Source organism: Giraffa tippelskirchi, chromosome 1 (genome assembly GCF_054371585.1).
Source record: "Giraffa tippelskirchi isolate mGirTip1 chromosome 1, T2T-mGirTip1v1.2.pri, whole genome shotgun sequence".
Lineage (NCBI taxonomy): Eukaryota > Metazoa > Chordata > Mammalia > Artiodactyla > Giraffidae > Giraffa > Giraffa tippelskirchi.
The window spans coordinates 187,058,379-187,080,559 of NC_137275.1; the positions used below are offsets into that span (position 1 = coordinate 187,058,379).

Genomic DNA, 22,181 nt, shown 5'->3' on the forward strand with positions numbered 1-22,181 from the left:
TGGAGAGGATGTCCCCCAGGTAGCCAGAAGGAGGGTCCTGGGAATTGGAAGAATATCCAGGTTGGGAGATGTGAGGCTTGAAGGCACAGGTTCACCTGTCACATACCCACCAGGCAGAGAAGGTGTCTGGGTCAGTGGCCCTTCATCAGCTGGAAGAAAGCCGACAGAGACACTAAAGGGCCAGCTGGACTCCTTGGATCCCCAGTAAGTCTAGTGACCAGATGTAGACTTTCTCTTCCAGAAAAGGACAGGAGGGTCTCTAGGGCTCCTGTCTAGGGGGATTGGAAATTAACATGTGTCAAGTTCCCGCTACGCGTCCGAGTCATACCTGGAATTGCACAAAGGTTGTCCTAGTTCATTACTCCAATAGCTTTGGGTATAGATGTCAGCTCCAATGTACAGCCTAGGAAACCAGCTCAAAGGGGTTCGGTAACTTGCCCAAATTCCCAGAGAGCAACCAGCTGTGCTGGGGCTTGAATGTGGAACTCTAGTCTTCAGAGTGGAATTGCCCCTGATTCTGGGTTGGCAAATGACCCTTTGCCACCTGTTGGGCTGACCCAGAGTGCTCTGTTCTAAGCAGAGGTGCCAGAATTGCCCCAAGGGGTCCCAAAGGGATCAAGGAAGGCATCTTCTTCTTTGTGTCCCACCCATCAGGCTTGGTTGCCCTTGGCAGTGAGAGCCCAGCTTCAGGCTAGGGGCTGGCTCCTCCTGGGTCCTAAGGAGGAGCAGGGAGTTCCGGGGAGTAGGGGAGGGGGCAGAGACTGGTGGAAACTCCCCATGGTAGCAGGAACCAGGCTGGGAGAGGGGAGGAGGGACCTGGGGGTGGGTTCCAGGCTTTTCCCCACACTTCCTCAGGGATCGCTTTACATAACCAGGGCTGCTTAGTCACTGCTTTTTACTTTTTTTTGGAAACAATTTTCTCAGCATCACAGCTCCCTTCTCCATCCCTTACTAGTCACCGGTGCTAGGGAAGTCCCTTTTCTTCCGTTCCCTAGGCAACCCAGCACATTTGCCTTTCAAATGATCCAAGGCCTGGGCGGGGGTAGGAGTTCCCTCCCCCTGTACCCAGGCCTCCCACACAGCAACTCCCCGCCTCAGTTGGCGATGTCATGTGGCCCAGCCACCCGGAGAAATCTGGGAGACTGAACGCCCTGCCTGGTGTCAGCCCCCGCTCTAGACCCTCACATTTTCAGGCCTGGAGGTTGGCTCAGCTTAAAGTTCTCGGCTCATTTCTGGAAGCGCCATGTTGACTTTAGACATGGCTGGCTCTCCTCACTGCTCTCCTTGGGTGGTGGTGGGGGAGGTGGCCCACCTTAACGAGGCCCAGGACACCTGCAGGTACCACCATGTCCTAAGACCAGGGCCTGTGGGCCAGGGTGTCCTGCTTACTTTCCATGTCTTGTGGCAGGGGTGTCATGTCCTTCTGTCCCCTCTGACTCCCTCCATACTGCACAGGTCAGCCTTCATGGGACAGATATGCCCCAATGCGGTGGGGGTGAGGTGGCAGTCTCTGGAGGTGGGAGCTGGAAATACCAGGCAGAGGTGCCTGGCATGTCCTCTCACATCCTCTTTCGAAGACCCTGATGACAGTCCTGATGATACAAAGGTCTGCTTCGTGGGTTCAGTACCACCTGTGAAGGATACTTGTGTGAGTTATAAAAACCACATGGTACCAAATCACACAGCAGGTAGGAAACTTTCGCTCATTGACTCACCACAAATCTGCAGAGAACGCACTATGTCCTAAGCATTGTGCAAACTGGCAGGTCCAGACCTCTGCCTTCAAGGCATGAAAATATCCACACCATCCATCAGAGAGTTTTAGAGCACTTCAGTTGTCAGACAGGGTTTCTTTGGATCACATACAGAAAAGCTTATCCTGACACACAGGAGTCCTAATTAGGAGCAAAGTCTCTTAGAACTTCTTTAAGCAGGAGATCTTAACCGAGGATTCATGAACCAGCTTCATGGCGGTAAGTGTCCAGAGATTGCCAAACTGTATACATTTGTGGAGAAGGGGGAGGACAGAGGATGAGATGGTTGGATGGCATCACAGACTCAATGGACATGAGTTTGAGCAAACTCGGGGAGAAAGTGAAAGACAGGGGAAGCCTGGCGTACTGCTGTCCATGGGGTTGCAAAGAGTCAGACATGACTGAGCAACTGAACAACAATACATTTGTGCCTCCTTGCCTGCATATTTTTCTAGAGAGAGAGGTCCAGAGCTTTTATAAGATTGGGGTCTATGATCCTCCAAGGATTAAGGATCATTTCTGTTATTAGAGGCCCGCCCAGTGGTGGAAGCAGCTTGTTTTAGGGCGTCTGAGAGTGACAGTCCCCTTCACAGCACACCTGGGGTCAGTGCTGAGTGCCTATGACCTAGCGATTGGCTTCCAGGATCCTGGTGCTCACCTCTGCCAGGACCGTGGGAAGCCCCTGTAGCTCCCCCAACCTTTCTGCTCAGGCCCCAGGTCCAACCTCAGCCAGCAGCTCTAGCTGGGCATTTCACAAACCAGGCACACCTGGGCTCTCCATTGAGCCAGGTTTGCCCAGGTTTGGGTCCAGGGATGTGGGCTGGAATTCCCGCTTCTCTGGGGAAGGGCTGGGCAGCCTGGGACTTCTCCAGGCTCTGTTTCCCCGTTCTAACCACACTTTGGCTTTGGTTCTATATTTAGATCTTTTCTCAGTCCTTTCTTGAGAATAAGTGAATGATGCCAAGCAATTCTCTTTGTGCTTTGAATTCTTTTTCCCTGGAAGGAGAGATGGGCGTGGCCATCCGATCAGGAGGGCAAGAGTGTACAGAAGCATCTCCCGGGGTGTCTACGCCCTATTCTTCTGATCATGGCCCCACCTCAGCTTCCTCACCAGGCCAAGGTGCCCCCGAGCAGCCCTGGAGGGATATGCAAAGGGCTGGGCCCTCCAAGAGTGGTGGCCTTGCTGCTCCTGTGGACTCTCTCAGCTTTCTTGTGGCTGGTGTTCTGGTGCCCAGGAGAGGCCAGAAGGCTCTGGGTGAAATCAAACTCCAAGATTCCACCAAGGTCAGGGTGCTCCATGGGATCTCAGAGGAGAGGTCACCAAGATGCAGGCATGAGGACCTCTCACTTCACTACCTGCAGTTTGAGCACTTTGTGTGTACCGGGAGTGGAGAGGGGTAGGTCTCAGAGCCATGCCTGAAAGGACAGGCCCAGAGCGACTCACTGCTGAGTGACCTTGGGAAGGTAGCCTCTCTGGGACCCAGGAGGATAAGGACACCTGATCTCTAGGCTGGGCTGAGAATGACAGAGATGGGTCATGGGACATGCCCATCTGGCATGCAGCAGGCACTCCAGCTTTGCTTGGTTTCTTCTGTCCCCATCACTGGGACCCCACCACCAAAACTGAGAACCGAGGGATGTGTAAGGGGAGACGGGCGCCAGAGAGGGCTGGGAAACACGTGACGGAAGGTTCAGCAGAGAGATGGTGGCCAGGAAGGATGACAACAGGAGTAAAGACAAGAATACACCTGGAGGGAAGGATGCACTCAGGACTCAGAGGCCAAAAAAAGGACCAGGGCAGGCAGAAGAGGCAGACCGTAGCTACCCTGTACTTGCTTTTAAAAATCTCTCATCAGTGTCTTGTTTTAAGGAAACTGAGGCGGGGGAGTGGCCGGGACGGACCTCCTAGCTTGAGTTCCGGCCTTGTTGCAGCCACTGTACGTGACCCCCATAGCCAACCTTGCATCCCGGGAGACATGCCAGGCTTGGGTGCTGCCAGCCGGGTGCCTGATTTAGCACACGCCTTGTTAAGAGAAGCTAATTAACAAACCTGCATTTAAATAAGCAGCTGCCCGGGTGTTTGTAACCACCGCCTTATTGAATTGTGACAAGTTATTAGCCCTTGCATGTTAAATGAAACAGAAGCATCCAGGAAAAACCCCTAAATCCAGTCTGCATGGAGCAGGTTCCTGCTGAGAAAATGACGGCAGCGAGAACAGATTCACTTGCCTGCTTTGGGGAGAACTCCAGGCCTCCCTTCCTTGGAGGTTACATAATCCTCTGTCAGTAGTGATGACACCAGGAGGAAGGCAGGGAGTGGGAGGGAGGAGCCGTCAGAGATGCTCTGATCCCCATCTGAGGCTCCATCCCCTTTGGGGGGAGCTAGAGACCCAGCCCAGGCCAGGGGGCCAACGTGGGCCCGTAGGGCATCTGCCTGCAGCCATGAACAGGCCCTGCGGGCTTGAGCCGCAGTTTGGCCTGCTTCCTCAGGGCCCCAGTGTGCTCAGAACACTTTGTCACCCCCTTTGGCTCTGCTCTGAGACAAAAGAACAGTATAGCATAGACCCATGGGGACCCAGCCTCCCCAGGGAGTCAGCTTTAATCAGGGAAAGTCTCTATACATTTCCTTCAAACTATGGGGAAGTAGGAGCAAGGGCCTGAGTCAGTGATGTCTTGACTACTCTTTTTTTTTGAGAATTAAGCCATTGACCTGCAAGTGCCCACTACCAAGGTCACCAGGCCTTAGGCAATGGAATTGGGAGCTACTGTGTCCTTACATTATATTCCCTGTCCTGCTTGGGCACCTTCGGGAATATGACCCAGACCTTTCCTTTGTACCTCCTGCCCAGCACTCAGGAACAAGGGCCATATCAAGATCCCAATGTTGTTGTTTTATTCACTTCAGTCGTGTCCAACTCTTTGCAACCCCATGGACTGTAGCCCACTGCACCCTCTGTCAATGGGAATCCGCAGGCAAGAATACTGGAGTGGGTTGCCGTTTCCTTCTCCAGGGGATTTTCCCAACCCAGGATTGAACCTGAGTCTCCTGCATTGGTAGGCGGATGGATTCTTTACCACTGTGCCACCTGGGAACCCATGAAGATCCAAGGCATCCTCCAATGAGACATTTAAAGAAGGCCACATCTCTGGGAGGGGGTAAGACCAAAAAGGCAAGGATGCAGTTGAGCGTTGAGGTGCAGTCTGGTTTGAGACAAGTCTGCTGTGTGATGCGCCACCATGGATATGACGCTATGTATCTGGGCAGGGGATTGGGAGGAAAGCCTGGTTAAGGAGGCGGGGCTGGGCAGTGGTTCAGGTGGGGTAACCAGGGGAAGTCATGTGTCCTCTCTGAGCCCGCTTCCTCATTTTAAATGGGAAAAAGGACTTCCCTGGTGGTTCAGTGGCTAAGACTCCGCACTCTCAATGAAGAGGACACGGGTTCTATCCCTGGTCTGGGACGATCCCACATGTTGTGGGGCAATTAAGCCTGAGTGCCACAACTACTGAGCTGAGCCCACAGGCCTAGAGCCTGTGCTCCACATCAAGAGAGTAGCCACTGCTCGTTGCAACTAGAGAAAGCCTCAACACAGCAACAAAGACACAGAATAGCCGGGAAAAAAAGGTTAAAATGGGAACAGGGACTTCTCTGGCAATCCAGGGGCTAAGACTCCTCACTCCCAATGTTGGTGGCCCAGGTTCGATTCCTGGTTAGGGAACTAATCCCACCTGCCACAACTAAGAGAAAAAAGAAAAAGATCCTGTGCGCCACAGTGAAAATTGAAGATCTTTGTGCTACAACTAAGACCCAGTGTAGCCAAATGAATGAATGAATATTAAAAAAATAAAATGGGAACAATAGCTAGCACACAGGGTCCTGTGAGGACCCTAAGAGATAACATCTACATATTCTGTCTGACATCAGTAAATCACTGATGAGTGTGTAGAGAAGGCAGTGACAAGTTGGGCAAACATGGAACAGAGTTTTCTAGGCTTGCTGCAGCTTTAAGTTGACCTGGAGCTGAACTTAAAATTTCAGCTGCTGTTTACCAGCTATGTGACCCTGAACAAGGGAATTAACTCCTCCAAATCCTGGTCTCCTCATGTGTCCATTAGCTCTTGGGCTCATCTCCCTGTGCTGGGTAAGGATGGAATGAGATAATGGGTGTATAGAAAGTACCCAGCACAGAGTAGAAAGGGAATAAATCCTGGCTCTCCTTCCCTTTCTCCCTCCCACCCACTTCATCCATCTTTGTCTCCCAGGAAGAGAACAGCAGAACAGCTAAACCATCCCTTCTGGAGGGTTCTGGATTAGAGCTACCGAGAAAAGAGTACTTGAGCACATTATAATACTTGGGGCACGTTTAGAAGTAAGATGCTTAGAAGTAGCATGTTAAGAAGTAGCCCACCTATGCGGGTTTCCCTGGTGGCTCAGATGGTAAAGAATCTGCCTGCAATATGGGAGACTCGGGTTTGATCCCTGGCGGGGGGAAGATCTCCTGGAGAAAGGAATGGCAACCCACTCCAGTATTCTTGCCTGGACAATTCCAGGACAGAGGAGCCTGGCGGGCTACAGCACATGGGGTCCCAAAGAGTTGGACATGACTGAGCAACTAACACTTTCACTTTTCATGGGAAAAGACTAGATATAATCCTGAACTTGAAAATCTATCTACTTATGGCTTTTTAAAAGTGGCCATGGCAGTTTGAGTGTGCAGAGGGAGAGCAATCTCTTTCTCTCCTGTCCCTCTAACATTTAGGTCTTCAACCCACTAATCAAAGGTTGTTCATCAGAGCGCATACTCCTTACATAGCTCCATGGCAGGCAGCATGGAAAAGAAAGCTCAAAGGGAGAGTGGAAGGCAAATGTCTTGGGAGTCATGTGAAGGGAATAAGGCTGGTTCCTCTAATTCAGGGGTCCTCAACCTCTGGCTCACAGATTGGTACCTCTTGTCAGATCAGCAGTGGCATTAGATTAGAAATAAAGTGAATAATAAATATAATGTCCTTGAATCATGGCTTCCCTGGTGGCTCAGATGGTAAAGTGTCTGCCTACAATGTGGGAAACCTGGGTTCAATCTCTGGGTTGGGAAGATCCCCTGGAGAAGGAAATGGCAACCCACTCCAGTACCCTTGCCTGGAAAATCCCATGGACAGAGGAGCCTATCCATGGGGTTGCTTGAATCATCCTGAAACCATTCCCCCTCCCAGGTCCATGGAAAAACTCTCTTCCATGAAACCGGTCCTTGGTGCCAAAAAGGTTGGGAAATGCCACCTAATTCAAGGGTGAGTCCATCCAGGAACCCTTTCCAGATGCCTGTCTGGCAGGGGTGCAGAATCTGCACAGGTGGGAGAAAGGGCAGGATTCTAGAAGAATGGAATCCAGTGAGTGGATGTAAAGAGCTGGCACCTGTTTTTAGATAAGTCAGCTAAGTTAGCGTGCAGTGTGTGCACTTCAGACACAGAGGGGCACGAATGACGCAGAGGCTTAAAATCTCAAACTGATCTTGACTGATAGACATTCTACAGGTCTGGGAACTGGCAGGAGTGGTTGAAGTGGGGATACCAGCATTTTGTTAGGTCACTTGTTTCAATAGCACTCATAGCCTCTGCTTTCAGCCAGAAATTATGCTTCGTTCAAATTCCCAGTTGGCCGGTGATGGCAAAGAGGCATTAACTAGTAATTGATAATATCTGCTCTCCTCTGCCCCTGCTAGTCAATCAACAAACTCACACTGGAAATGAGGATTCAACACAGCATCTATTCCCAAGGACTTGAGTCTAGTTGGCGAGTCAGAGAAATAAACTACTGCTACTACAGTTGTTGCTGCTATTTGCACTCCTGAGCTAAATTCCCTGATGGAGGAACAGGTGAGCCATGGTGGTTTCCTAGAGAAGATGGACTTAGGGTTGGCACGGGAAGACTTGCACAGGTGATGCATTTAAGCTCAGCCTTAAAAGATAACCTAGGCAAATAAGGGGGCTGAGCTGAGGACTGGGAAGGGAAGACCCACATGATCTGCTTGGGAGGAGAACAGGAAGGCTGATACTGCTGGGGTGGGAGTGGGGGGCCAGCATGGGGGGACTGCTAAGAAATGAGGCTGAAGAAGAGGAGGGGCAGGTCAGGGAGGGCCCTACTGGCCTTGCCAAGATGTATGTATTTAACAGTCAAGGGGTTAAGGACCTCCCTGGTGGCGCAGTGGATAAGAATCTGCCTGCCAATGCAGGGGACACGGGTTTGATTCCTGGTATGGGAAGATTCCATATGCCTCGGGGCAAGTAAAGCCTGTGCACCACAACTACTAAGCCCATGTGCTGCAATTACTGAAGCCTGTGCGCCTGGAGTCCATGCTCCACAACAAGAGAAGCTGCCACAATGAAAAGCCCGCACACAGCCACTAAAGGAAGTCCACGTGCAGCAACGAAGACCCAGCGCAATCAAAAATAAATAAATAATTTTTTTAAAGTCTAAAAGCAAACAAAAACCATCAAGGGGCTTAGAAGGGGAGTGGTTGGCCAGGAGCAGCCACTCTTAGGAAGATTTCCTGGAGAACACTTTGGGGAGACAGAGACCAGAAGCAGATGGTCAGTGAGAAAGCCAGTGCCTCACTCCTGAGACCCAGGAGATGTGAGGCAGTGGCTGGATGGGAGGATGAGAGTGGCTGGGGAGAAGGGAGGCTCTAGGCCAAGTCTCAGTTTCTGCCTGGGGTGGCTGTGATGCTGTAGAGAAGAGGGCAGGGCAGGAGGGCCGAGCGGAGGGGGAGGATACGTACATATGTGCGTGCTAAGTCACTTCAGTCATGTCTCTGTGTGACCCCATGGCCTGTAGCCTGCCAGGCTCCTCTGTCCATGGGATTCTCCAGGCAAGAATACTGGAGGGGTTGCCCTGTCCTCCTCCAGAGGATCTTCCCAACCCAGGGATCAAATCTGCATCTCCTATGTCTCCTGCATTGGCACACAGGTTCTTCACCACTAGTGTGTGTGTGGGGGGGAGATACTCAGATTCATTTTGAATGCATTGAGAGTGAGCTTGCAGAGCATCCAGAGAGACACACAGGTAATGGGCAGCCAGGTCTGGACTCAGGAAGAGGTAATGGGGTATGCTGGAGGTGGTGGGAATGGATGGGCTCCTCCTGGGCCTAATGGGAAAGGGATGCTAGGAGAACTAGGGAGGAAAATCGTGGAAAAGGCGCATTTCAAAACGGGAGATGTTCAACTTCCCTGGTGGTCCAGTGGCTAAGCCTCTGAGCTCCCAAGGCAGGGGGCCCGGGTTCAATCCCTGGTCAAGGAACTAGATCCCATATGCTGCAACTAAAGATATTGCCTGTTGCAACTAAGACCCGACACAGCCAAATGCACTTAATAAATAAATAAAATTGTTTAAAACAAAAATGAAAAAACAGGAGAGGTCATCTAACAGTCACAGAGATGCTACTGGGATGAGAACCGACAAGCCTCCATTAGATGAACAGGAGGTGTGGGTGAAGAAGGAGAAACTGCACGTGGAGCCTGCTCTCAGAAGCAGCGTGGCTGGGAAAGGCGGGCGAGAGGTAGTGTGGCTGGGGCTGGAGCTGGGGGCTTCTGGGAGCCTCCAGAGGTGAGGTCTGAGGTTGGCAGGGCTGCGTGGGGGCACACATAGCAACCAGTGCTTCCCAGCTGGGTCCAAACTCTCACACACACACTTGCAGAGATGCCTGGAGCACATACCTGTTGCCACAGCCACTAGGGCCCCAGTTTCCTCACCTGGAAGAGGAAGGGCCTGGACCATGGCAGTACTAGGTCTCCTTTCAGCTCTCGAATTGGATTGTACTGATGCTTGTTCATATGCTATGGATTCCAAATTGATACAAATTCTAAATTCTGGGTGGTGTTTCAATAATACCTACCAGAAAGCCTTTGAATGGGTGAAACCTCTGACCTGAGAATTCACTCTAACAAAGTCACAGTCGAGGTAAATAAACTAAGTGGGTATTCACAACTTTGTTCATTGTAGTGTTTGTGATAACATATATATATATATATGAAAAAAAGATACAACCTAATGTCCAATAGTAAGGAATCGGCTGAGTAAATTATAGTACATCCATATGGTAAACTACTTCTGCACTAAAAATCATGGTGTAGAAGAATATGTGTTGACATGGGAAAATGTTAATGATATATTGCTAAGTAAAAAAGCAGGCTACATTACAGAATGTACAGTATGATACATTCATTTTTAAAATTTTTGATTAGGACACAGACCAAATCTTTAATTAATGTCATTTTTTCCTTCTCTTGGCAAGCGAGTGGAGTATTATCTGGAATAATGTAACTAAAAAAACTAAACAGAAAGACAGAGTTGTACACCAAGTGTGTTCATGTGAATTTGGAAGTCATTAGATGGAAAGTAGGCTGTCACAGAAGTAAGGAAGTGGAGATATTCTGAAATGGGAGAATTTTAGAAGTTGGATTCACCCTAGAGATCAGGGGGCCCAACCTCCTCACTTTTCAGATGAAGGAATTCAAGCTGAGTGGGAAATCTAGGACAGTCACTAATCAGGGATGGGGTTGGGGGGGCTGGGCCTTGAACAACCTCCAGTTTATGGCTGCATGCGGCCCTCAGAGACCACCCCCCACCATGAGGTTTAGGAGGTGACTGCATTCCTACATACTCCGGGGGGGGAGGGCAGGTGTCATGGAGTCCTCCATTCCCTGCAAGCCTGGGGGCTTGGCCAGCTCTAGATTGCTCGAGGGGTGCAGGGCTGTCCGAGCTATGGTAGCATTTCATTGTCACCCAGCTGAACTTGGGGGAAAATGGCTGCACGTGCCCTGTTTGTGTTAATGCAGTAACACTGCACCCTCTTTCTATCGCAGGCGAGAGGGGCAGGTCTGGCTTCTTCTCTGGCCCTATGACCCTCTGGCCATCATGGTCATGACTTGCCCAGGCTATTGCAATAGACTCCTGATGAGTCTCCTTGATCCTGCCCCTCGCCCAGACCAGCCAGTGAGACCCTGCTTAAACCCAAATAAAACACGCTCCTCCACTGCTTCTCTGCCCCACTCACTGCCTCCCAGTATACAACACACATGGAGCAAACCTGAGCCCATACCAGGCCCTGCCTGTCTGTCCCCTCATCTCCCAGAACTCTTCTCCCAGACTTCCTCATTTGCCCTGCTGTAGCCACATCAGCTTCTCAGCTCTCCCCTGGACACAGCAGGTGTGCACCTGCCCTGGGCTCTTTTCATCTCCTGGTCCCTCTCCCTGGGGCATTCTTCTCCCAGATTTCTGCATGCCATGCTCCCTCATGTCTTCATTCAAATCTCACCTTCTCCATGAGCCCCTTCCTGAGCACAGATCTAATCCTGCAAACTGTTCATCGCCTCTTCACCCCGCAATCCTGTTCCATGTTTCTCCCCCAGTACTTATGAAAAGTGAAAGTATTAGTTGCTCAGTCATGTCTGATTCTTTGCAACTCCATGGACTGTAGTCCTCCAGACTCCTCTGTCCATGGGATTCTCCAGGCAAGAATACTGGAGTGGGTAGCCATTCCCTTCTCCAGGGGATCTTCCTGACCCAGGGATTGAACTGGGGTCTCCTGCATTGCAGGCAGATTCTTTACCATCAGAGCCATGAGGGACACCCAGCGCTTTCTAATGCACCAAATCATTTACCTATGTATGAAGCTCATTGTTGCCCGTGAAAATAAGTTCCATGAGGAGAGGGATCTTAGTTTCATGTACTGTTGCATCCAGAGTACCTACAACAGAGGGATGCAGTGCAACCACTTAAAATATATCTGTTGAATGAAAGCAAAAAATGGATAAATGTGAAGAACTTGGAAACATTTCCCCATCAGGAAAGCAAGCAGAGGGAATTTAAGATAGCTCTCAGTGAGAGGCACCTGAATGTTTAGGGGTAAACACACTGGTATCACTGACTCAATGGATATGAGTTTGAGCAAACTCTGGGAGATAGTGAAGGACAGGGAAGCCTGGCGTGCTGTAGTCCATGGGGTCGCAAAGTGTTGGACACGACAGAGCGACTGAACAACAAACCATGAATGCAGTCTAAAGTCTGCCTGCCCCACACCCCCACCTCTGACTCTCAGCCTTGGAAACACAGTGTTCATTCCACATATTTGGAAGCCTCCTTCTGTCAGCCTTCAATGTAGCCTTCAATTGTACAGACTGTTTGATGACTCATTCATTTATTCACTCACTCACTCATTCATTTATTCATCACACATGCAAGCACAAAGCCTGATCTACTTTTGCCCCCAAAGGAGACTGCAGCTCAGAGGGAAGTGGGCATGTGTGGAAATGACTGTTCTGCAAACGTCTGGAAGTTTCTCAAAAGGGGCAGGCATGGGAATCAGAGGAGGTGGATCAGGGCGTCTTCATAAGTTAGGGAGCATCTGAAAGGTGCCCTGAAGGATCAGTGGGTTAAGAGAGGGAAGAGGAAGGAAAACATTTCAGCAAAGACTAAGCTGGGACTAGACTGTGGCTGTGGCTGGTTGGAATGACAGGCTCAAGTGGGGGTTGACGGGGGAAATAAAGCCCGGCTAGAGCCTGACCTTGAAGTGTCCTGTGGCTACCTTTGAAGGCTAAGTTTTCTAGCTCCGAATTTGTACATTTTACAGGCTTCTGGAGAATCAGAGAGTTGGCTCTCTTCTCAGCCAACAGACGGGGTTTAATTGCTGTTACTGTCAGTGTAGTTGCAAATATCATATAAAAAGGGCTTTTTGGCTAATTGTTTTTAGAATAAAAATTCAAGAACTATGTATAGATATTATGCATCCAGGGTACTTTAAAGATCAAACTGTTTATATTACCCTTAAATACAGTCTTTAGCAGGAGGCGCTGGGATCTGTGAGTGACTGGGACACGAAATGATCCCCCAGGGCTTAAGATGCTGGAACAATATGACGGCAGTGACTTTTTTTTACTGGGGGTGGGGTGGGGGGTGGGGGCTGGTGGAGGAGTGTGCAGGCAGCACCCTTTGATTGGCCAGAGGCCCAGAAGAATAGTCAGCTAAGCTGGATAATTTCACAGGCATCATTAACCTAAAATACTGCCTTCATGCAGACAACCAGCCTCCCCAACCGCCTCCCCCCCCTACACAGAGAAGGCTGAATTCCATGGGCTTCTGGGGGTGGGCTGTGGGGCGGGGCAAGGAAGGGACTGCATTCCCATGGGCTTCCCGAGAACCTTAGGCAGCAGAGCAGAGAAGGAGGCTAGGGGCAGGAGAGCCTTGGCACTTTGTACCTGCCACTTTCTCTCTTCAACCCGAAGGGTATGGAGAGGCTTTCTGAGCCACGCAAATAAAGCAAATTCATATCAAGTCATTGCCATCCTGTTATCGTGCTCAAGCCTCTCTCAAATTTTAATTTGGGAGGTTTTAGAAAGGCAAATTTATCCGTGACACCATCCAAATTCTATTTTATTGAAGCCTCTTCTCAAAGGAGGCGATTGACTCCTGAGAAAGCTGTGGGCTTCTCCTTTTGATATTTTCCCAAATTCTTTGTGCATGTGTGTGCGCATGCGTGTGTGTGCTCATGTGTGCACATTTGTTTTAAGGTTCTCTACTTATCTAATGTACAAACACATAATGCATATTCACACGGCAGCTATGGAAATATATATATGTATGTGTGTATTTATCACATATATGTGTAACACGCAGAGTCCTGTATGCCAATATTTAAGTTACCATATTCAATTTATTCAACAAACATTTAATTAGCACTTCCTACTCACTAAACACTATCCTAGGCCCTGGGGGTTAAGTGATAAACAAGTCAGATAAAGCCCCTGCCTGGGGGGGCGGGGCTAACGTTCAAATCCACTGGTTTCCAACAAATGTGCTGAAATCTGTATTGACAGTCATCAAGTGAGCTGGTGGAATATGCCAATAGGTCAGTGTCCTTTTACTACCAGAGAGATAGTCTGAGTAGAACAGTGGCAAGGAAGGGTGGCACTGGGATGCCCTGTGTAGGCAAACTCTCAGGGTTGTAAAGCCATGCCCTGAGCGCATGCTAAGTTGCTTCATTTGTGTCCGACTCTTTATGATCACATGGACTATAGCCCACCAGGCTTCTCTGTCCATGAGATTCTCTAGGCAAGAATACTGGAGTGGGTTGCCATTCCCTTTTCCAGGGGATCTTCCCAACACAGGGATGGAACCTTCCTCTCTTAACATCTTCTGCATTGGCAGACAAGTTCTTTATCACTAATGCCACCTGGGAAGCCCTAGTAGAGTACTTTTGGGTGGTTTTATGGTGGAGGCAAAAGAGCCAGGGGCAGGGTGGGTAGGACCCATGGATGGGACCTGCATATCCAATTATCCATGCTTCTGGGTGTTTTTCAACATCTTCCTCCTTCATGAAGTCTTCTATGCTCACCCCAATCATAACCAAAGTCTCCTTCTTATGACCTTACCCTGCTGCTACTGCTAAGTCGCTATAGTCGTATCCGACTCTGTGTGGCCCCATAGATGGCAGCCCACCAGGCTCCGCCGTCCCTGGGATTCTCCAGGCAAGAATACTGGAGTGGGTTGCCATTGCTTTCTCCAGTGCATGAAAGGGAAAAGTGAAAGTGAAGTCGCTCAGTTGTGTCCAACCCTTAGCGACCCCATGGACTGTAGCCTACCAGGCTCCTCCGTCCATGGGATTCTCCAGGCAAGAGTACTGGAGTGGGGTGCCATTGCCTTCTCCGATGACCTTACCCTACTGTTATGTAATTCACCAGCACTTAATATGTCTTGCCTTATGCTGATAGCTATCATTTTTGTTCTAAGCTTATTTTGCTCTTTCAGAGAACACTTGGGGTAATTCTATTCAGTGTCTGGCCCTGTGCTCTGGGGGACACACAGATGAAGGATGCGGGATTTGCCCATGAGGAACTCGAAAACTAGTAAGAGGACAGGACAGCAAAACTGTCTTTACGAGGGCCAGGTATATGATGGAAGTATGCACTGGGTACCGTGAGGGCAGGTAGTGGGGGGATGGCAGGGGATCGAGGAGGTTCTCAGGCTGTGTATCAGAGGTGATGCTTAAATGCTCTCCAAAGAAGCCACAGACTCTTTGGAACAGGGACTGTACTTTAACTCTCTTTATGTTCCTCATAGCTGGGATAATCATATTCTCTTGCCTTGTGATTTAATTTTTTTAAAAATATAGCATTTAGGGGCTTCCCTGGTGGTCCACTGGTTAAGAATCTACCTTCGAAAGCACGGACGTAGATCTGATTCCTGGTTGGGTTCAGTTCAGTTCAGTCGCTTAGTTGTGTCTGACTCTTTGCGACCCCATGAACCGCAGCACTCCAGGCCTCCCTGTCCATCACCAACTCCCGGAGTCTACCTAAACCCATGTCCATTGAGTCGGTGATGCCATCCAACCATCTCATCCTCTGATGTTCCCTTCTCCTCCTGCCCTCAATCTTTCCCAGCATCAGGGTCTTTCCCAATGAGTCAGCTCTTTGCATCAGGTGGCCAAAGTATTGGAGTTTCAGCTTCAACATCAATCCTACCAATGAACACCCAGGACTGATCTCCTTTAGGATGGACTGGTTGGATCTCCTTGCAGTCCAAGGGACTCTCAGGAGTCTTCTCCAACACCACAGTTCAAAAGCATCAATTCTTTGGTGCTCAGCTTTCTTTATAGTCAAACTCTCACATCCATACATGACTACTGGAAAAACCATAGCCTTGACTAGACGGACCTTTGTTGACAAAGTAATGTCTCTGGTTTTTAATATGCTGTCTAGGCTGGCCATAAGGGCAGCTAAGCCTGTGAGTCGCAACTAGAGAAAGTCTATGAGTCTCAATGAAGATCCAGCACAGCCAAAGTAATTAAAAAAAAAACCCAAAACAGCATGTAACATCTGATTATAAAAAATACATACTATAGAAAATTTAGAAAAAGAACTAAACTCAAAAAAGAATATAAGAATCACGCATAACTCTACTATCCAGACCTAACTAACTTCTATGAATATTTTAGTGTGCATTCTTTCCAACTTCTTGGGGAACTTTGTATTGCACACTATATAATTATTTTTAGTTTTCTTCTCCATGTCATGTGAGAACTGGCACAAGTATTTTATTGATGTCTTTACCCATTGATCTCCAGTCATTCTAATGGCTGCATAATATTCCACAGACCACAATTTATTAATATGTGCCAATCATAGCTTCTTAGACAAATAAGTTGCTTCTAACTTGTCATTCTTATAAGCAACACTGTTATGTGAATAAATTTCTGCTCACATATGATGTAATTTTCTTAGTATAAATTTCTAGAAGGACATTGTCAGATCATAGGCTATGCACATTTTAAAGGCATGTGATGTTTGATACACATTGGCAAATAACCCTGGCAAAAGAGTTTTTTAAAACAATTTACACTCTCATCAACACTATGTAAGAGGACACTGGTGTTATTATCACCACTATTAATTTTTAAAAAGAAATGAATTCCAAGTATTGCTGAATAAAGGCTTCAGTTGGTATGGGGGAGGCAGAGGGGTCAACACTTTCTTGTTCTCATTTGCATTTCTGACTACCGGTGTAGATCTTCATTTGTCATATGTCTATTTTGTGTTTCTTTTTAAAGACCTTCTTATTTCTGTACTTTTGCCAGTTTTTCTGTTTATTACAAAATAAACTAATAACAGTTCACATTTATTGAGTGCATGTCATTTATTGAGGGTGTGTCAGGCATCACCCTGGGTACTTTCTACACTGCTTTATTTCTTTTATTCCTTCCAACAGCTCATGAGTAACATACAATTGCAGTATTATCTTACTGATTTTTAAGTGACTCATAAGTTAAAGATAGTAATCTTTCGTTGTCTATATCACAATTTTTCTAATGTGTTGATTGCATTTTAATTCTGTCTGAGGAAGTTTTGATCCATGGAGACTTCAAGGTTTTATGAGGCAAAATTGATCAATTATTTCACTTCTGTTTTTGCAAATATGTGTTAAAAAGTCTTTTCCTATTTTGAGAACAGAGAAATACTAACACAGATATAGATAGATAGATATAGATATGGGCTTCCCAAGTGGCACTAATGGTAAAGAACCCACCAGCCAATGCAGGAGACATAAGAGATGTGGGTTCGATCTCTGGGTGAGGAAAATCCCCTGGAGGAAGGCACAGCAACCCACTCCAGTACTCTTGCCTGGAGAATCCCATGGTCAGAGGTGACTACAGCCCATAAGATTGCAGAGTTGGACATGACTGAAGTGACTTAGCATGCACACAGATACAAATATAAAACCATCTATATCTATATCTATATATCTATATATACACTGTTCATACTGTTCATTATGATAACACATATAACCACACAGATAACCACGATGGTATGATCACTCACCTAGAGCGAGTCATCCTGGAATGCTAAGTCAAGTGAGCCTGAGGAAGCACCACTATGAACAAAGCTAGTGGAGGTGATGGAATTCCAGTTGAGGTATTTTAAACCCTAAAAGATGATGCTGTTAAAGTGTTGCACTCAATATACCAGCAATTTTGAAAAACTCAGCAGTGGCCACAGAACTGGAAAAGGTCAGTTTTCATTCCAATCCCAAAGAAAGGCAATGCCAAAGAATGTTCAAACTACTGTGCAATTGCACTCATCTCACATGCTAGTAAAGTAATGCTCAAAATGCTCAAACCAGGCTTCAACAATACATGAACCGTGAACTTCCAGATGTTCAAGCTGGATTTAGAAAAGGCAGAGGAACCAGAGGTCAAATTTCCAACATCCATTAGATCATAGAAACATCAAGAGAGTTCCAGAAAAACATACACTTTTGCTTTATTGACTACGCCAAAGCCTTTGACTGTGTGGATCACAACAAACTGTGGAAAATTCTGAAAGAGATGGGAATACCAGACCACCTGACCTGCCCCCTGAGAAATCTGTATGCAGGTTAAGAAGCAACAGTTAGAACTGGACATGGAACAACAGACTGGTTCCAAATAGGGAAAGGAGTATGTCAAGGCTGTATATTGTCACCCTGCTTAGTCAACTTATATGCAGAGTACATCATGAAAAATGCTGGGCTGGATGAAGCACAAGCTGGAATCAAGATGGCTGGGAGAAATATCAATAATCTCAGATATGTAGATGACACCACCCTTATGGCAGAAATCGAAGAAAAACTAAAGAGCCTCTTGGTGAAAGTGAAAGAGGAGAGTAAAAAAGTTGGCCTAAAGCTCAAAAGTCAGAAAACTAAGATCATGGCATCTAGTCCCATCACTTCACAGCAAGTAGATGGGGAAACAGTGGAAACAGTGACAGAATTTATTTTTTTGGGCTCCAAAATCACTGCAGGTGGTGACTGCAGCCCTGAAATTAAAAGATGTTTGCTCCTTGGAAGAAAAGTTATGACCAACCTAGACAGCATATTAAAAAGCAGAAACATCACTTTGCTAACAAAGGTCCATATAGTCAAAGCTATGGTTTTTCCAGTAGTCAAGTATGAATGTGAGAATTGGACTATAAAGAAAGCTGAGCACCAAAAAACTGATGCTTTTGAACTGTGGTGTTGGAGAAGACTCTTAGAGTCCCTTGGACTGCAAGGAGATCCAAGCAGTCATCCTAAAGGAAATCAGTCCTGAATATTCATTGGAAGGACTGATGCTGAAGCTGAAACTCTAATACTTTGGCCACCTGATGCAAAGAACTGACTCATTGGGAAAGACCCCAATGCTGGGAGAGATTGAAGGCAGGAGGAGAAGGGGACATCAGAGGATGAGATGGTTGGATGGCATCACTGACTCGATGGACACGAGTTTGAGTAAGCTCCAGGAGAGTTGGTGATGGACAGGGAAGCCTGGCGTGCTGCAGTCCATGGAGTCGCAAAGAGTCAAACACGACTGAGCAAATGAACTGAACTGAACTGACGTACTTATATATATGTATGTATATATATATATATATATATATATATATATACACACACACACACAATAGGGAGGTACAGTTTATGTGCTAAAATGTGAGAATTCCTGATATTTTTATGGTTAAGAGGGCAAGAAGGTGGGGATATTTAAAATCGGAAACATATTGGCCATATCCCAAAGGTGTGATCTCTGAGCCTGAGGTGGTCACTACAGTGCCCACACCATGGTGGACATTCAATATTTATAGGAACATGTATGTGAACATCAGCCTATTGTCAGATATTTAGAGTCAAGTATTGGCAAATCTAAAGTATGGATTTAAAGCATGACTCAAGTTGGCTCTTTAACCTATAAATGCACCTAGTTCCCTTGGCAATTCTCAAACGCATGTGTAGGTGTGCATATGTGTAATTAATCTCCCCATTGAGTTTTGAGTTCCTTGAGGGCAGGAATTTAATCTTATTCTTTTAGAGCTTCCAGGATGCCCAGCAGAGAGCTGAACTCAGAAGGCAAGCCCAGTAAATCATGGCTGAGTTGAACAGAATTCTCTAGCTATTGTAACAATGGACAGTTTGGTTATTAATAAGCAGCTGAGAAAGCTTTCTCTGGATTTTGCTCCGTGGAAAGGACTTGCTAGGCGTAAGAGCCCTATTTGCCTACATGTCTCCCAGGAAGAAATGCTTGCCATGTATCAACGGATGGCCCTATGAAGAATGTCAGTACCCCAGATGGTAAGAGCTTGAACGGACCTAGGGGATCATGCTGGCTACCTCTTCATTTTACCTGGGAGGGCACCAAGGCCCAGGGAGATGAATGATTCTACTCAAAGTCAGTGAACTAGTTGACAGGAGTGCAGTGTGATTCAGAGATGATGTGCTGGGCTTTGAGCAGGGTTTGGAAATCTAGGAGGCTTTGGTTTGGGAGCAGAGAAAGGAGAGGATCCTTCACATGGGGGGGGTGGGGGATGGGAAGAAAGAGGTTTCAAGGTAGGAGGATGTCACCAGTGGTGAGCAGGAGTGGCCATCAGTGGAGGGTGTGTGTTTGCTGGAGGAGGTGGTTGGCAGATGGCTGCGGGGTCTCTGTGGTCAGAGGACCAGAGGAAGAGAGCCTTGCTGCTGTCTGTGGGTGGGATGGTACAGGGTAGCATGACAGCCTGGCCAGGGCATGAAAGCATGAAAGGTGAGGTGGTGAGTGTGTGTACCTCGGCCGGGAGGGTAGCTGGGAAGGACTGATGCTGAGAAGAATGGCTTTGCTCTGGGCCAAGGGCCAGATGTGTACCAGGGCAGGAAGAGGGCAAGCAGAGTCTTCCCAGGAGGCTGGGAAACTAGGGCACATGCCCTGGGACCACTAGGAAACAAGACAGCGTGGGATCCAGTGCTCAGTTGTGCAGCACAGACCAAGTGCTACGTGGGAGGCCAGAGATGGGGAGGGGTCTTGGAGTCAAAGGGAAGCATGGTGAACAAGGTGGATTTTGAGCAGAACTTTTAAAAAAGAGCAGCTTTTGGAGAGAAGAGTAGTGTACTGATCATGTCTTTCATTTTCTGTATTTTCTGATGTTTTGACATCCTGAGGGCTTGCTGATGCTGGAGAAACTGCCCCTCCAGGGCTAGCCAATTTCTGAGAGTGCTAAGTCGCTTTAGTCATCTCCAACTCTGTGCAACCCCATGGACTGTAGCTCCTCTGTCCATGGGATTCTCCAGGCAAGTATACTGGAGTGGGTTGCCATGCCCTCCTCCAGGGGATCTTCTGGACCCAGGAATTGAACCCATGTCTCTTATGTCTCCTGTATTGACAGGTAGATTCTTTACAACTAGCTCCACGATTCCCAGGGACAGCAAACAACTGGCCTGAAAATACACTGTTCACTTACAAACCAACCAACCCCAAGGCCATACACCTGACCACTTCCTATATCTCAATTTCAACACCAAGTCAGTATTCTCTTGTCCTAATCACCCTAGGGCCAGGTACCAGGCAACTGGAAACCACCCCTATAGCCTAGAGCCTGCTGAGATTATTCAAACTCTCCAATCCTAAGACTGCTCAAACTTGCCTACCCTCCCTACCCACTCCTTCCCGCCGCAGAAACCACAGAACAGGCCCTGGGCCATCCTTGTCTCTCACTCCTTCTGCCTCCTGACTGACACTGGTGCTTCCCCATGTGGCCCTGCATGGCCAGGCATGCCCCCTTCTCTTGGGAACTGTGAGTAATAAAACTTCTTTTAACGGCATTGATCTTTCCGCATCATTTCTCAGTCACTTCTCTACATTTAATCTTGGAAACAACCACAATACTAGGAAAGGGGACAGCCTTCGTGTTTGGGCAGCTGGTACAGAGGAAATAGCATGGTCTTTGGTGGGGGATCCCCAACCAGGTTCAGATCCCCCTCCTTTCCTCTGACTCTCCCTCTTGCTCCATCTCCCCCTTACCTCACTTTCCTTCACTGCCCAGTGACCTCCTGCTCTGTTTTCCTCTGAGTGGCCCAGTTAAATTTCAGTAGTTTTTTTTTTTTTACTGCCACTTGGGGTTTGAGCCTTAATTCAGTCCCAGTATAAGCAGCCCTTTCAGCATCACCTTCAATTGTGATATGATGCTTTCCCTGCTATTAAGGAACTTCAGGTACCTCTCTACCTGACGTGAAGAGCTGACTCATTGGAAAAGACTCTGATGCTGGGAAAGATTGAGGGCAGGAGGAGAAAGGGGTGACAGAGGATGAGATGGTTGAATGGCATCACTGATTCAGTAGACATGAGTTTGAGCAAACTCCAGGAGATCATGAAGGACAGGGAAGCCTAGCATACTGCAGTCCATGGGGTTGCAAAGACTGAATAACAAAGCCAATGGGGAAGAAAATTTGGGAGGAAGGGATGGGTGGACTGAGAGAATGTTTTTGGAACTACTAAAATTGTGGTCCTTGGCTGGGGCCAGGTGAAGCTCACAAAATGCCAAACTTTGATTTTGAGACAGAGAGGCTATGAGAGCTGGGAGTGCAGTGTAAAGCTTCTCTTTCTCCTATCCTGGACTTGGTTAGTCACCCAACACAACCACTTAGGCACCTGCCAGTCTCTCATTGATCTCCAGTGCTGATATTCTCTCATTCAGCAAGCTTGGGACAGTGACAGGAAAGAGCAGTGGGACTAAAAGTTGGAAGTCTTCAATTCTGGTCCACACTCTGCAACATAGAGCTTAGATGAATTTGGGCCTCAGTTTCTTCATCTGTAAAATGGAAGAGTGTGTGCTCACTAAGTTGATTCAGTTGTGTCAGCTCTGTGCCACCCCATGGACTGTAGCCCGCCAGGCTCCTCTGTCCATGGGATTCTCCAGGCAAGAATACTGGAGTGGGTTGCAATTTCCTACTCCAGGGGATCTTCCCGACTCAAGGATTGAACCCAAGTCTACTGCATCTCCTGCATTGCAGGTGGATTCTTTACCGCTGAGCCACCTGGGAAGCCCAAAATGGAGGAGCAGGACCACATAAATCTGAGGGCCTTTCCAGCGCTGGAGATCAAGAAATCTATGAAGCAGGCAACA

General features: G+C 47.8%; 1 protein-coding gene and 1 long non-coding RNA gene across 3 annotated transcripts in view; both read right to left on the reverse strand.

The window, feature by feature from the left end:
• Window positions 1–22,181, reverse strand: part of PEBP4 (phosphatidylethanolamine binding protein 4) — a 227,137-nt gene that overhangs the window by 73,828 nt on the left and 131,128 nt on the right. The gene's annotated exons all lie outside the window — the stretch shown is intronic.
• LOC145515173 (uncharacterized) lies at window positions 879–4,341 on the reverse strand. Its single transcript, XR_014060719.1, has 2 exons — window positions 1,716–4,341; window positions 879–1,631 (listed from the first exon to the last, which is right to left on the reverse strand). It is a non-coding gene; the product is annotated as an uncharacterized LOC145515173 (long non-coding RNA).